Source organism: Bos taurus, chromosome 22 (genome assembly GCF_002263795.3).
Source record: "Bos taurus isolate L1 Dominette 01449 registration number 42190680 breed Hereford chromosome 22, ARS-UCD2.0, whole genome shotgun sequence".
In the NCBI taxonomy this organism is placed as follows: domain Eukaryota; kingdom Metazoa; phylum Chordata; class Mammalia; order Artiodactyla; family Bovidae; genus Bos; species Bos taurus.
In genome coordinates this window covers 14,965,519-14,980,148 of record NC_037349.1, presented here as the reverse complement: position 1 = coordinate 14,980,148, position 14,630 = coordinate 14,965,519, and the positions used below count along the sequence as shown (strand labels likewise).

General features: G+C 47.3%; 1 non-coding gene across 1 annotated transcript; it reads right to left on the bottom strand.

Moving 5' to 3' along the window:
- Nucleotides 1–13,224: 13,224 nt before the first annotated feature.
- On the bottom strand, nt 13,225–13,297 carry TRNAG-CCC (transfer RNA glycine (anticodon CCC)). The gene has a single exon. It is a non-coding gene; the product is annotated as a tRNA-Gly (tRNA).
- Between the last annotated feature and the right edge of the window lie 1,333 nt (nt 13,298–14,630).

Genomic DNA, 14,630 nt, shown 5'->3' with positions numbered 1-14,630 from the left:
TGAAGTATAGCCATGGGTAACTTGATTGCCCTCGCCAGTCACGTACAGCAATCCCCTCAATGGAAGAAAAACGACGAAATGCACTGAACTTTGGATCTGGCGGTAGAATTTCACAGAGATCATCTAGGCTGGTACCAAAATCGTGAGTATGACAGAAAGGTTTTAAATAATGAGGATGTGAACAAGTAAATAGCACCATTCCGTATGGAAGCTGTTCTGGGCTTTGATTCAGCCTGGAGATTCTCCTAGTTACTGCATGATGTCCTGGCAGCAAAAGGGTGGAGAACAAGACACACTAAGGAAAAGAGGCAAAGTTGGGCCACAATCTAGAAAGAAAACGATTCAAGGCTCTGAGATCGCTGTGTCTCTAGGGTCTACAAACTCCATGACAAGCATGAATGCAGAAACCTCTTCTCACAGGCATTTTAAACACCTTAACCTGAAGAACACCCGAAACACTGTACAATGAAAACAGGAAATCACAAAGCGGGAGAGGGAAATCAAAGGCAAAAACGTGAGGAAACGGGGCCTCGCTTTTCTTCCGGAGATGGGAAATTTGTCATAGCAACCACAAAGAACAGCATGGAGGTTACTTAAAATCATAAAACCGGAGCAAACAGTATATCTGGTAATGCCATTCCTGGAAAGGTATCTGGAGAAAATACTAATTCCAGGACACATGCACCCCAGGTTCGGTGCATCACCATTGACACAGGGCAGGACATGGACGCCACCAAAACGACCTTGTAAAATGGAACAGATACAGGAATTTCAGTCCATAGGCACAATGAACTACCACTTAGTCATAAAAAAGAAAACTGAAGATGAATGCCATGCTGGACTCTAGCAACATGGGTGGAACTTCATGTGATCACACCAACAAAATGAACACACACAAATAGAGACGAACAGGAACTGACGTCACTTACACAGATACACGGAAACTGTCACATAGAAACTCAGTTACACCCTGAGGGAGAGAGTCCCAGAACAAAGAAAACCTGTATTTAAAAAGGGGAAATGTAAAAGGAAGGGATAAACCAGGTGCTTTGGAGTCACACATCAACACTTGTTCACATTAATTCAAAGTTTTGCTGGCCACTCTGGAATAGTCCAGTGGAATAAGAAACAGAAAAATAATTCACATTTCCAAATGCCAAATGAATGAAGGAACTATTCACCTTAAACCAAAGCAATGATCAAAATACCTAGATGCCAGGAAAAAATAAGATTAAATGAAAAAAGGAAAGAAAGAAAAATGACTACTATCTCTGCCGGAGGCCTCCGGGTTCTGGGCTGGTGTCACATTTCTGGAGCCTGAGCCCTCCGGACCCTGCGGGGGCTGGGGGAGCTAAAGAGGATGGGCAGGCAAGTGGGAACCGAGGACCAGCAGGGTCTCTACCCCTCCGACTGAGAAGCCAACCTGCAAATCCAGGCGGGCCAAACTATAGCAAACCCATGCCAGGCGCACCCAACACCTGGGGACCCCCTGGGCCGCAAGAGCTCTTAAACAGTCCCCGCTCCACATGTCCTGAGAGTGGGGCTTCCACCTCCCACCGACATCCTTAGAGTCGCCCCGCCTAGAAACGGCAGCATCCTCAGCACAGCAGCTGCAGCGGTTGGGCTATGTCTTCCCGGGTGAAGGGGACGGGCAGAGAGGCCAGGAGATACAAGGTCTTGGGCTTTGGGCTGGCACACTGCACTCGAATTAAAACCCACAAACAGGCCTTTCACTAAGGCTCTGGTTGCCTGAGCAAGCCGAGGTGGGCAGGCAACGTGCTGCCGCCTTGTGGACATTTGTGGGGACTGCAACCAGGGCTGATGGGCACTGTACATTCCCAAGCGTTTTTTCAGATCAGTTCAGACGCTCAGTCGTGTCCGACTCTCTGCGACCCCATGAATTGCAGCACGCCAGGCCTCCCTGTCCATCACCAATTCCCAGACTTCACTCAGACTCACGTCCATCCAGTCAGTGACGCCATCCAGCCATCTCATCCTCCGTCGTCCCCTTCTCCTCCTGCCCCCAATCCCTCCCCAGCATCAGTCTTTCCAATGAGTCAACTCTTCACATGAGGTGGTCAAAGTACTGGAGTTTCAGCTTTAGCATCATTCCTTCCAAAGAAATCCCAGGGCTGATCTCCTTCAGAATGGACTGGTTGGATCTCCTTGCAGTCCAAGGGACTCTTAAGAGTCTTCTCCAACACCACAATTCAAAAGCATCCATTCTTCGGTGCTCAGCCTTCTTCACAGTCCAACTCTCACATGCGTACATGACCACTGGAAAAACCATAGCCTTGACTAGACAAACCTTTGTTGGCAAAATAATGTCTCTGCTTTTGAATATGCTATCTAGGTTGGTCATAACTTTTCTTCCAAAGAGTAAGCATCTTTTAATTTCATGGCTGCAGTCACCATCTGCAGTGATTTTGGAGCCAAAAAAAATAGAGTCTGATACTGTTTCCTCACAATTAACTGTGGAAAATTCTGAAAGAGATGGGAATACCAGACCACCTGATCTGCCTCTTGAAAATTTGTATGCAGGTCAGGAAGCAACAGTTAGAACTGGACATGGAACAACAGACTGGTTCCAAATAGGGAAAGGAGTACGTCAAGGCTGTATATTGTCACCCTGTTTATTTAACTTATATGCAGAGTACATCATGAGAAATGCTGGACTGGAAGAAACACAAGCTGGAATCAAGATTGCTGGGAGAAATATCAATAACCTCAGATATGCAGATGACACCACCCTTATGGCAGAAAGTGAAGAGGAACTAAAAAGCCTCTTGATGAAAGTGAAAGTGGAGAGTGGAAAAGTTGGCTTAAAGCTCAACATTCAGAAAACGAAGATCATGGCATCCGGTCCCATCACTTCATGGGAAATAGATGGGGAAACAGTGTCAGACTTTATTTTTCTGGGCTCCAAAATCACTGCAGATGGTGACTGCAGCCATGAAATTAAAAGACGCTTACTCCTTGGAAGGAAAGTTATGACCAACCTAGATAGCATATTCAAAAGCAGAGACATTACTTTGTCAACAAAGGTTCGTCTAGTCGAGGCTATGGTTTTTCCTGTGGTCATGTATGGATGTGAGAGTTGGACTGTGAAGAAGGCTGAGCACTGAAGAATTGATGCTTTTGAATTGTGGTGTTGGAGAAGACTCTTGAGAGTCCCTTGGACTGCAAGGAGATCCAACCAGTCCATTCTGAAGATCAGTCCTGGGCTTTCTTTGGAAGGAATGATACTAAAGCTGAAACTCCAGTACTTTGGCCACCTCATGCGAAGAGTTGACTCATTGGAAAAGACTCTGATGCTGGGAGGGATTGGGGGCAAGAGGAGAAGGGGACTACAGAGGATGAGATGGCTGGATGGCATCACTGACTCGATGGATGTGAGTCTGAGTGAACTCCAGGAGTTGGTGATTGACAGGGAGGCCTGGCGTGCTGCAATTCATGGCGTCCCAAAGAGTCGGACACGACTGAGCGACTGATCTGATCTGATCTGATCTGACACTGTTTCCACTGTTTCCGCATCTATTTCCCATGAAGTGATGGGACCAGATGCCATGATCTTCGTTTTCTGGATGTTGAGCTTTAAGCCAACTTTTTCACTCTCCTCTTTCACCTTCATCAAGAGGCTTTTTAGTTCCTCTTCACTTTCTGCCATAAGGGTGGTGTCATCTGCATATCTGAGGTTATTGATATTTCTCCGGGCAATCTTGATTCCAGCTTGTGCTTCTTCCAGCCCAGCGTTTTTCATGATGTACTCTGCATAAGTTAAATAAGCAGGGTGACAATATACAGCCTTGACGTACTCCTTTTCCTATTTGGAACCAGTCTGTTGTTCCATGTCCAGTTCTAACTGTTGCTTCCTGACCTCCATATAGGTTTCTCAAGAGGCAGGTCGGGTGGTCTGGTATTCCCATCTCTTTCAGAATTTTCCACAATTTATTGTGATCCACACAGTCAAAGGCTTTGGCATAATCAATAAAGCAGAAATAGATGTTTTTCTGGAACTCTCTTGCTTTTTTGATGATCCAGCTGTCAATGTCACCTGCCCTCAAGACACCACCGGAGATGAGTAATTGAAACAGGATTCGTAAACCACAGAGTTGCCTGAAGCCCGCTGCAACAGATAAATTGACTCGCAGAGTTTACTGAAATATAAAAACATGGAAAAACAGGCTCCAGCACAGCAAAATGCCAATCAAAAGACCACTGAGGATTTCCTGGGTGGTTCACTGGTAAAAATCCACCTGCCACGCAGGGGACACCGTATGGATTCCTCATCCAGGCAGATCCCATATGCTGGGGATCAACAGAGCCCAAGACCCACAACCACTCCAGCCCCCCGCCTAAGAGACAGTGCTCCCCAACAACAGAGGCCACCACACAGACAGTCTGCCCACCCAACTACAGAGGAGCCCCTGCCTGCTGCCGCGAGAGAGAAACCTGGGCAGCAAAAAACACCCAGCACTGCCGAAAGGAGTCAACCGACTAAATAAATACATACAGAAAAATCCAACTGAAAAAAAGAAATGTATTATTTTGAGGAAAAAAAAGAGAGAGAGAGAGAGAGACATGAGACATGTAATATCTCACCAGTCAGAATGGCCATCCTCAGATTGTCTACAAGCAATAAATGCTGCAGAGGGCCGGGAGAAAACCATGCCCGCCTCAGCTTTTCCAGAGAAGAATACCTGGTCACCATCACTTAAAAGAACAGGATGGAATTGACTTTAAAGTCTAATACAAGAGGTAGGACATTCCCGGTGGTCCAATGGTTAAGAATCCATCAGCCAATGCAGAGCATACAGGTTTGATCCCTGGTCCAGGAAGATCCCACACGCTCCAGGGCAACTCAGCCTGTGTGCCGCAACTACTCTGTCTGCGCTCTCGATCCGGGGCTCCAGGACAAGAGGAGCCACCGCAACCAGAAGACCACACGCCAAACGTTAGGAAGCCAAGGTGCAGCATCAACAAAGACCCAGCACAGCCAAAATAATAAATAAATAAATAAAAAGAGTAAACAAAGAAAACCAGACCAAGCAGATCTGGGAATCCGACTTTCGCTAACGTCTCCAGAGAAAGCATGAATTCCAACACACCTGAACCCCAAAGTTCAGCACAGCTCTATGGACACAGGGGAGAACACGGAAGCCTCCAAGATGTCCTTGGACTGGAACGATATAGGAAGTTGGCTCTACTGAGGCACTGGACTCAAACTCAGCCCCAAGAAAGAAATGTGACAAAGAATGAAATAATGACATTTGCATGGACATGAGGGAGCTGGATATGACTACACTAACTGAACTACTGCAGTGAGGACAGAGAAGAATATGATAGGATATCACTTATGGACAGAATATGAAAACTGGCACATATAAACTCCTTACACACCAAGTAGAGGGTCCCAGAATAAGACAAGACGGAAGGCAAAAGGAAGGGATCAGAGAGTTGCTTTGGATTCACATATGCAAACTCATATACCCATAGGAAGCTCAGCTGCGTGCTCTGGAATACTCCTAATGGAAAAAGAACTTGAAAAAAAAAATCCACATTTCCACTGGAAAAAGTAAATGGAACTGCTGTGCCCCTCAAACCAAAGCAATGATTAAATCACCTAGATGCCAGTAAAAAATAAAAGTTATGTGAGAAGAGGAAAGAAAGAAATGCCTACTATATTTCCCTGACCTCCGCGTCCTGGCTGGCGTCACATTTCTAGAGCCTGAGCCCTCTTGGATCCTGAGGCTGGACCCCACAGGGGCTGAAGAAGATGCGCAGGCAAGTGAGAACCCGGGACCAGCAGGGTCTCTTCCCCTCCGACTGGGACCCTAACCTGCAAATCCAGACGGGCCGACCTACAGCAAACCCATGCCAGGCACACCCAACACCTGGGGACCCCCTGGGCTGCAAGAGTTCTTAACAGTCCCGCTCCAGGAGTCCCGGCAGTGTGGGGCTTCCACCTCCCTCAGCCATTCTTAGTCTCCCCGCCTACAAGCGGCAGCATCCTCAGCACAGCGGTTTTGCAGCGGTTGGAATATGTCTTCCGGGCTGAAGAGGACGGGCAAAGAGGCCAGGAGATACAAGCCCGTGGGTCTCTGTGCTGGCACATTGCACTCTAATTACAACCCACTAACAGGCCTTTCACTAAGGCCTTGGTTGCCTGAGCAAGCCGAGGTGGGCTGGCAACGTGCTGCCGCCTTGTGGACAACTTCCAGAACTGCAACCTGAGACCCAGGCTTGATGGACGTGGCACATTCCCAGGGCGTTTTCAGGGGCTGTCAATGTCACCTGCCCTCAAGACATCACTGGAGGCGGGGTAACCGAAACAGGATTCAGGAATGGCAGACATGCCCGAAGCCCACTGTAACTGGTAAACTGACTCACAGGGTTTACTGAAATATACAAAAATGGGAAAACAGGCTCAAACATGCTTATCAGGGAAACGCCAATCAAAACACCACCAAGGGCTTCCGGGGTGGCTCATTGCCCAACAATCCCCCTGCAAGCCAGGGGACACCGTATCGATTCCTCATCTGGGAGGCCCATATGTAGGGGGTCAACGAAGCCCAGGACTCACAACTACTCCAGCCCCCTGCCCTAAAGCCAGGGCTCCCCAACAAGAGAGGCCACCACAATGAAAGCCTGCTCACCGCAACTACAGAAAAGCCCCTGCCTGCCGCACCCAGGGAAAAACCCGGGCAGCAGGGAAGACCCAGCACAGCGATGGAATCAGCTGACTAAATAAATACAGAAGAATTCAACTCAATAGAACAAATGTATTTTTCTGAAAAAAAAAAAAAAATGAGAGCGAGACAGAGAGATGTCATATCTTCTCAGTCATAATGGCCATCCTCAGACTGTCTACAAGCAACAAATGCAGGAGGAGAAGACCTGGAGAAAGCCATGCCCTCCTCAGCTTTTCATGGATGCGAACTTGGCCACAACACTAGAAAGACAGGATGCAGTTAACTTTAAAGTAAAAAACCAGAGCCAGACTTCCCTGGTGGTCCAGTGGTGAAGAATCGGTCTGCCAATGCAGAGGACGTGGGTTCGACCCCTGGTCCAGGAAGATCCCACTTGCTTCAGGGCAACTAAGCCCGAGTGCCACAACTACTGAGCCTGAGCTTTCCAGTCAGTGCTCCACGACAAGAGAAACCAAGGCAACGAGAGGCTTGTGCACCACAGTTTGAGAAAGCCAAGGTGCAGCAGCAGTGAAGACCCAGCACAGCCCCCAAATAAATAATTTATTAAATAAACAAACAAATGAAACCAGAGCGGGCAGATCTGGGAATCCGACTTCTGCCCCCATCTCCAGAGAAAACGTTAATTCCAACACACACGAACCCCACAGTTCGAAGCAGCCCTGTGGATGCAGGTGAGAACGTGGAAGTCTCCCAGATGTCCCTGGACATGGGAAGGACATAGGCATTTGGCTCTATAGAGGCAATGGACTCTCACTCAGCCTTAGGAAGAGAAGTGAAATTGGACCTAATGACATCTGCACCAACATGATGAAGTTAGACATGGTCACGCTACACAATCTAATGCAGAGAGACAGAACCAAATACAATAGGATACCACACGTAGAGAGAATATGGAAAGTGGCGCCTGTGAACTGGTTATACACGCAGCAGAGGTTACCAGGTAAAACCAGAAACCTCTTGCTACAACAGGGGAAAGGTTAAAGGGAGGGATCAAAGAGGTGCTTTGGATTCACATATGCAAACTCAAATATGTTCACAGGAAGCTCTGCTGAGTGCTCCGGAATATTCCCAATGGAAGAAGAATCTGACAACGAATCCACACGTCCACATGGAGAAAAAAAACCAAGTTGCTGTTGGCCTCAAACCAAAGCAACGATTAAATCACCTAGATGCCACCACAAAATAAATAGTTACATGAGAAGGAAAGAAAGAAATGCCTACTATATTCCGCTGAGGCCTCCGCGTCCTGGCTGGTGTCACATTTCTGGAGCCTGAGCCCTCTTGGATGGTAAGGCTGGACCCTGCGGGGGCTGAGGAGCTGTAGAGGATGCCCAGGCAAGTGAGAACAGCGGTGTCTCTTCCCCTTGGACTGGGACCCCACCTGCAGACCCAGACCGGTCTGCCTTCAGCAAACCCAGGCCAGGTGCACCCAACACCTGGCGGCCGCCCTGGGCTGCAAGAGCTCTTAATAATCCCCGCTCCACGTGTCCTGAGAATGGGGCTTCCCCCTCCCATCACCATTCTTAGAGTCGCCCCACCTACAAGCGGCAGCATCCTCAGCACAGCGGTTTTGCAGCGGTTGGGATATGTCTTCCGGGGTGAAGGGGACGGGCAGAGAGGCCAGGAGACACAAGTCCGTGGGTCTTTGGCCTGGCACATTGCATTCGAACTCTCAACCCACAAACAGGCCTTTCACTAGGGCTCTGGTGGTCTGAGCAGCCGAGTTGGGCTGGCAACGTGCTGCCGCCTTGTGGACAATTTCTGGAACTGCAACCTGGGACCCAAGGCTGAAAGGGCACTGCACATTCACAGGGCGTTTTTAGGGGCTGTCGGAGGCGGCGATGCCACCCCACTCCAGTACTCTCGCCTGGAAAATCCAATGGACGGAGGAGCCTGGTAGGCTGCAGCCCATGGGGTCGCGAAGAGTCGGACACGACTGAGCAACTTCCCTTTCACTTTTCACTTTCATGCATTGGAGAAGGAAATGGCAACCCACTCCAGTGTTCTTGACTGGAGAATCCGAGGGACGGGGGAGCCTGGTGGGCTGCCGTCTATGGGGTCGCACGGAGTCGGACACGACTGAAGCGACTTAGCAGCAGCAGCAGCAGCAGTGTGTTTGGAGAAGACTCTTGAGAGTCCCTTGGACTGCAAGGAAATCCAACCAGTCCATCCTAAAGGAGACCAGTCCTGGGTATTCATCAGAAGGACTGATGCTGAGGCTGAAACTTCAATACTTTGGCCACCTCATGCAAAGAGTTGACTCATTGGAAAAGACCCTGATGCTGGGACGGATTGGGGGCAGGAGGAGAAGGGGACGACAGAGGATGAGATGGCTGGATGGCATCACCGACTCAATGCACATGAGTTTGGGTGAACTCCGGGAGTTGGTGATGGACAGGGAGGCCTGGCGAGCTGCGATTTATGGGGTCGCAGAGTCAGAGACGACTGAGCGACTGAACTGAATGTCACCTGCCCTCAAGACATCGCCAGAGGTGGGTAACCAAAACAAGATTCGGAAACGGCAGACATGCCAGAAGCCCACTGCAACCCACTGCAATAGGTAAACTGACTCACAGGGTTTTCTGAAATATATAAACACGAGAGAGGCCAAGAGACACAAGCCCGTGGGGCTTTGTGCTGGCACACTGCACTCTAATCACCTTTCTCTAAGGCTCTGGTTGCCTGAGCAAGCCGAGCTGGGCAGGCCAAGTGCTGCCGCCTTGTGGAAATTCTGCGAAACTGCAAGCTGAGACCCAGTGCTGAGGGGCAAATTCTGTCAATGACACCTGCCCTCAATACATCTCTAGGGGTGGGTAACAGAAACAGAACTCATAAGCCGCAGACTCGCCTGAAGCCCATTGCAACAGGTAAACTGACTCACAGGGTTTAGTGAAACATAAAAACACGGGAAAACAGTCTCAAACATGCTAATGGTCAGGGAAATGCCCATCAAAATACCACTGAGGGCTTACTGGGTGGCTGACTGCTAGACAATCCACCTGCCATGCAGGGGAAACTATCGATTCCTCATACAGGGAGATGCCATATGCCAGGGATCAACAAACATGAGACCCACGACTAGTCCCGTCCTGCACCTACAGCCAGGGCTCCCCAACAAGAGAGGCCACCACAATGAAAGCCTGCCCACCGCAAGTACAGAGGAGCCCCAGCTTGCCGCTACTAGAGAGGAACCGGGCAGCAAAAAACACCCAGCACTGCCTAAAGGAGTCAAGTGAATAAATAAATACATAAAAGCTCAACTAAATAAATGTATTTTTTGAAAAAAATGAGAGACAGCAAGAGATGTCATATCTCACCAGCCACAATGGCCATCCTTAGACTGTCTCAGTTCAGTTCAGTTGCTCAGTTGTGTCTGATTCTTTGCGACCCCATGTCTACTAGCAATAAATGCTGGAGACGGCCTGAAGAACCTGCCTGCCTCAGTTTTTCCCGAGTGGGGATACTGGTCACAACCACCAAAAAGAACAGGATGGAGTTTAAAGTCTTAAACCAGAGCTGGCAGAGGATCTGTTAACCTAACTTCTGGCCACATCGGTGGAAAAAATATTAATTTCAAGATACAGCACCCCAAGTTTCAGTGCAGCCCTCTTGATATAGGCCAGGACATGGTATGCTCCAAAATGTCCTCTGTATACAGAATGGAAACTGTGGTTTTTCAGTTCAGAAGCTTGATAGGTGGAGAAATCAGTTGCTACTCCTAGGGGAGCTATCGGACACACAGTTCCAATAGCTGGTTCCAACTGGTGTTGAAACGATGTCCTGTAAAACAAAGTCTCTAAGGACTTCCCCGGTGGTCCAGTGGATAAGACTCTGTGCTCCCAATGCAGGGGGCCCGGGTGCGATCCCAGGTCAGGGAACCGATATCCCACATACCGCAACTACTGAGCCCAAGAGCCGCAATGAAGACCCAGTGCAGACAAAATTAATACATAAAAATAAATAAATAAAACAAAGTCTCTAGCAGACAGGAAAAACACCTAGGCATTCCACATGATCTGACCTTAAAACACAGGTGATATGCGAAGCCCCATATTCACATGGGTAGGGTAGGGGAGCCTGGAAGTTACCTCAAAGAGAGAGGACGTTATCCATTGGATAATCTGGGATTGAGAGCTGATTTTCATCAAATTAGGAAGGTACGTTATGATATGACAAACATCAGTCCCGTGGGATTCATGAAATTAAGGTTGCGGTGTGAAAGGCACCTATTTTGACACTCAACCTCCAAGCAACTGAGATGGAATACAAAGGAGGAGCTTGTGTGGCAACGAAGAGAAAATATGATATTAAGATGCTGTCCAAGAAAACAGTGCCTTCAAATATAAGCCAGGATCAGCATGATTAATTTTCAAATGATAGAAAACCCAAATCTACATACTTTAACTAAAGATGTTTATGGGCTCACTGAATAAGTTGAGAGGTAGGTCTATGTCAGGTAAGCTTGGGCTAGTGGCTCAACTGATGTCACCAGGGACCCGGGGTCTATTTCACCACTGTATTCTTAGTATTAGCCTCATCCTCATGATCCATATGCTGGACCCAGGAAGCCCAGACTTCCCCCACCCCAACAGAACAGCTGTGGATATGATTCCAGGCCTTGTACCTTCTTCCTACATATCCTACAAAGGAGAATAGAGAACATCTCCAGTGGTTGTTCTCAAAAAGAAAAGCCTCTCTCTTTCAGAAAGCCCGGTAAATATCTCCAGATCTCAGTGGCTCTGTAGCCAAGGGGATAGGCAGGTTGATGGACTTAAGCTAAACAGGATCCACTCGTGAAGCTGAAGGTGGAGACAGAGCTGAGCCGAGAGGATGAGAAAGGATACTTACCCCCAAAACATTTGGGTTACTGTTCCCAGAGAAAAGGCGAATGGATGCTGGGAGCCGAATAAAAGGTGAACGTTACAGAACCCTGGCTGAGAAACCACAAGACGTGCTCAGAATTGCAGATACTGATTTACACTTGGGCTTCCCGGTCAGCTCAGTGGTAAAGAATCCACCTGCAAATGCAGGAGACATAGAGACACGGATTCGATCCCTACATCGGGAAGATCCCCTAGAGCAGGAATAGGCAACCCACTCCAGTATTCTTGCCTGGAAAATTCCATGGACAGAGGAGCCTGGAGGGCCACAGTCCACAGGGTTGCAAAGAAGTCAGACACGACTGAGAACACATGAACATTTGCAACTGAGCAGCTTCTCACAGAGGCATCTTTGTCACTAGCTCTGGGTGGCAAAACAGGAGGGATTTAATTATTCATTCTGCCAAGAGACTCCTGGCAGTCCAGCTAATTTTCACTGTGTGAGAAAAAAAAATCTATTCACTATTTCTCCATTTCCTCACTTTCCAGTCCTAGTTTTGAAATTTTTGAGGACAAAATTGTACCATAATCAATGACTGTTTTTAATATTTGCTAATTGCAATTTATTAGAAATTATCATCAATTTTAAAAGATAAACCCTTCTATTTCTCCAAAATTTAAGAACTGAGTACAGTCTTATATCTGTGAATTCAACCAATGGTGGATCAAAAAAAAAAAAAAATTTTACAACTTTCCCCAAACAAAACTTGAGTTTGCAGCACATAAATTATATGCAAAACCATGGTATTTTCTTTTACTTTATCAGCCGTGCCACTTGGCTTGTGGGATCTTAATTTCCTGACTAGGGATCAAACCTGTGTCCCCTGCAGTGGGACTCCTAATCACTGGACCACCAGGGAAGTCCCCCATGACATTATATGTAAGGGACTTAAACATATGTGGATTTTTGTGTCTCTTGGTGGGAGGTGTCCTGGAATCAATCCCCCGTGGATACCAAGGGACAACCGTATTAATTTTATCCCACTTCTGACTTTGAGATGTGTGCAGTGTCACTACAAATTGAAGGGTCTTCCATGGTACAAATCCTTCATCGCAGACTATGGAAACTTTGATATTCGCTCAGGGTTTCCAAGAGCTTGTCTCTGGGCCTCAGGTAAGGAAAAGACCAGTTAGGAATTCTCTCGGTAGGGGCCATCTATCTCCACTATTTCTTAATCCTCCTGCAACACCTATCTTTTGCCATGTTTTGCTCATTCTCTCATTGTGACGCTTCTAAAATCTGTCTTGTCGTTCCATGGCTCTGCCTACTTACATTTCTATCTTTGAGTTACTAGGGTTCAATTCCCGTGATGCTCTTCTGGAAGTCCAAACTGTTCCATTTCCATGGGTTCTTATTCCTCTCCATTCTCTCTCTCCTCCAGTTTAAGGTACTGACTTCATCTAACAGTATGTGTCAACTTCACTCTGGGAGCTTTTGAATATTTAGGATTTTAACAATCTCTGTAGTCCTAGTTGGAAAGTCAACCTTATTTCAGCTGCTGCTTGCATAAAGTATCCACAGGTGATGTTGCCAATTGCTCACTAACTGCCCTTTTCTTTTAAGTACCTATTTACTTGGAGGTGCCAGGTCCATTGCAGCATGCAAACTCTTAGTCACAGCACATGGGATCTAGTTCCCTGGCCAGGGATTGAACCTGGGCCCCCTGCATTGGGAGCGCAGAGTCTTAGCCACTGGACCATCAGGGAAGTCCCTGATTGCTCTTTCTTAGCATGTATTCCTGGTGCTTCCACCCGTCTGATTCCCTAAATATTGAGTCTTATTCCTTAAGTCTTCATCCTGGGTCCTCATATTTTGCTGTACTCTCTCTGGGGGCAGTCCCGTCCAACAGACCTTTCTGCAATAATGAAAATGTTCTACACTACACCATCTAATAAGGTAGCCAACTGCCACATATGGTTACTATGTGCTGGAAATCTGGCTGTTGTGCCTAAAGACCTAAATTTTAAATTTAATACCTATATGTAGCTAGTGGCTACAGTATTAAATAGTGCAGCTCTCGGAGATTTCATTCATTTCTTCCCACAGCTTTAAATACCTTCTGCTCCTTTGACCACTCCCAAATGCACAGCTCCAGGTATTGCCATCACTTCATGGCAAATAGATGGGGAAACAGTAGAAACAGTGACAGACCTTATTCTGGGGGGCTTCAAAATCACTGCAGATGGTGACTGCAGCCATGAAATAAAAAGACCCTTACTCCTTGGAAGAAAAGCTATGACCAACCTAGACAGCATATTAAAAAGCAGAGACATTACTTTGTCAACAAAGGTCCATCTAGTCAAAGCTTTGGTTTTTCCAGTAGTCATGTATGGATGTGAGAATTGGACTACGAAGAAAGCTGAGCACCGAAGAATTGATGCTTTTGAACTGTGGTGTTGAAGAAGACTCTTCAGAGTCCCTTGGACTGCAAGGAGATCCAACCAGTCCATCCTACAGGAAATAAGCCCTGAATATTCACTGGAAGGACTGATGCTGAAGTTGAAACTCCAATACTTTGGCCAGCTGATGTGAACAACTGACTCATTTGAAAAGACCCTGTTGTTGGGAAATACTGAAGGTGGGAGGAGAAGGGGATGACAGAGGATGGATGGTTGGATGGCATCACCAACTCAATGGACATGAGTCTGAGTACACTCCAGGAGTTGGTGATGGACAGGGAGGCCTGGCGTGCTGCCATCCATGGGGTCACAAAGAGTCGGACACGACTGAGCAACTGAACTGAACTGAGGTATGACCATCCAGAGCTTCAGTCCATATATAAAACCATCTACTTGAAATTTCTAATTGCACATCTCACACATAGTACAAATGTTAACATTAAATAGAGTTTTAGATTTTTCCATCCCCAGACCTATTCTCATTCCAGTAAATGGCAACACTAACTCAGCTATTCAAGCCAGGAAGCTACCCCTGACTCCTCCCTATCCATTATCCTTGCATCTAATCCATTAGCAGTTCACTGATTTTTCTTTCCAAAATATATCTTCAATCCACTTTCTCTTCATTTCTATTATCACC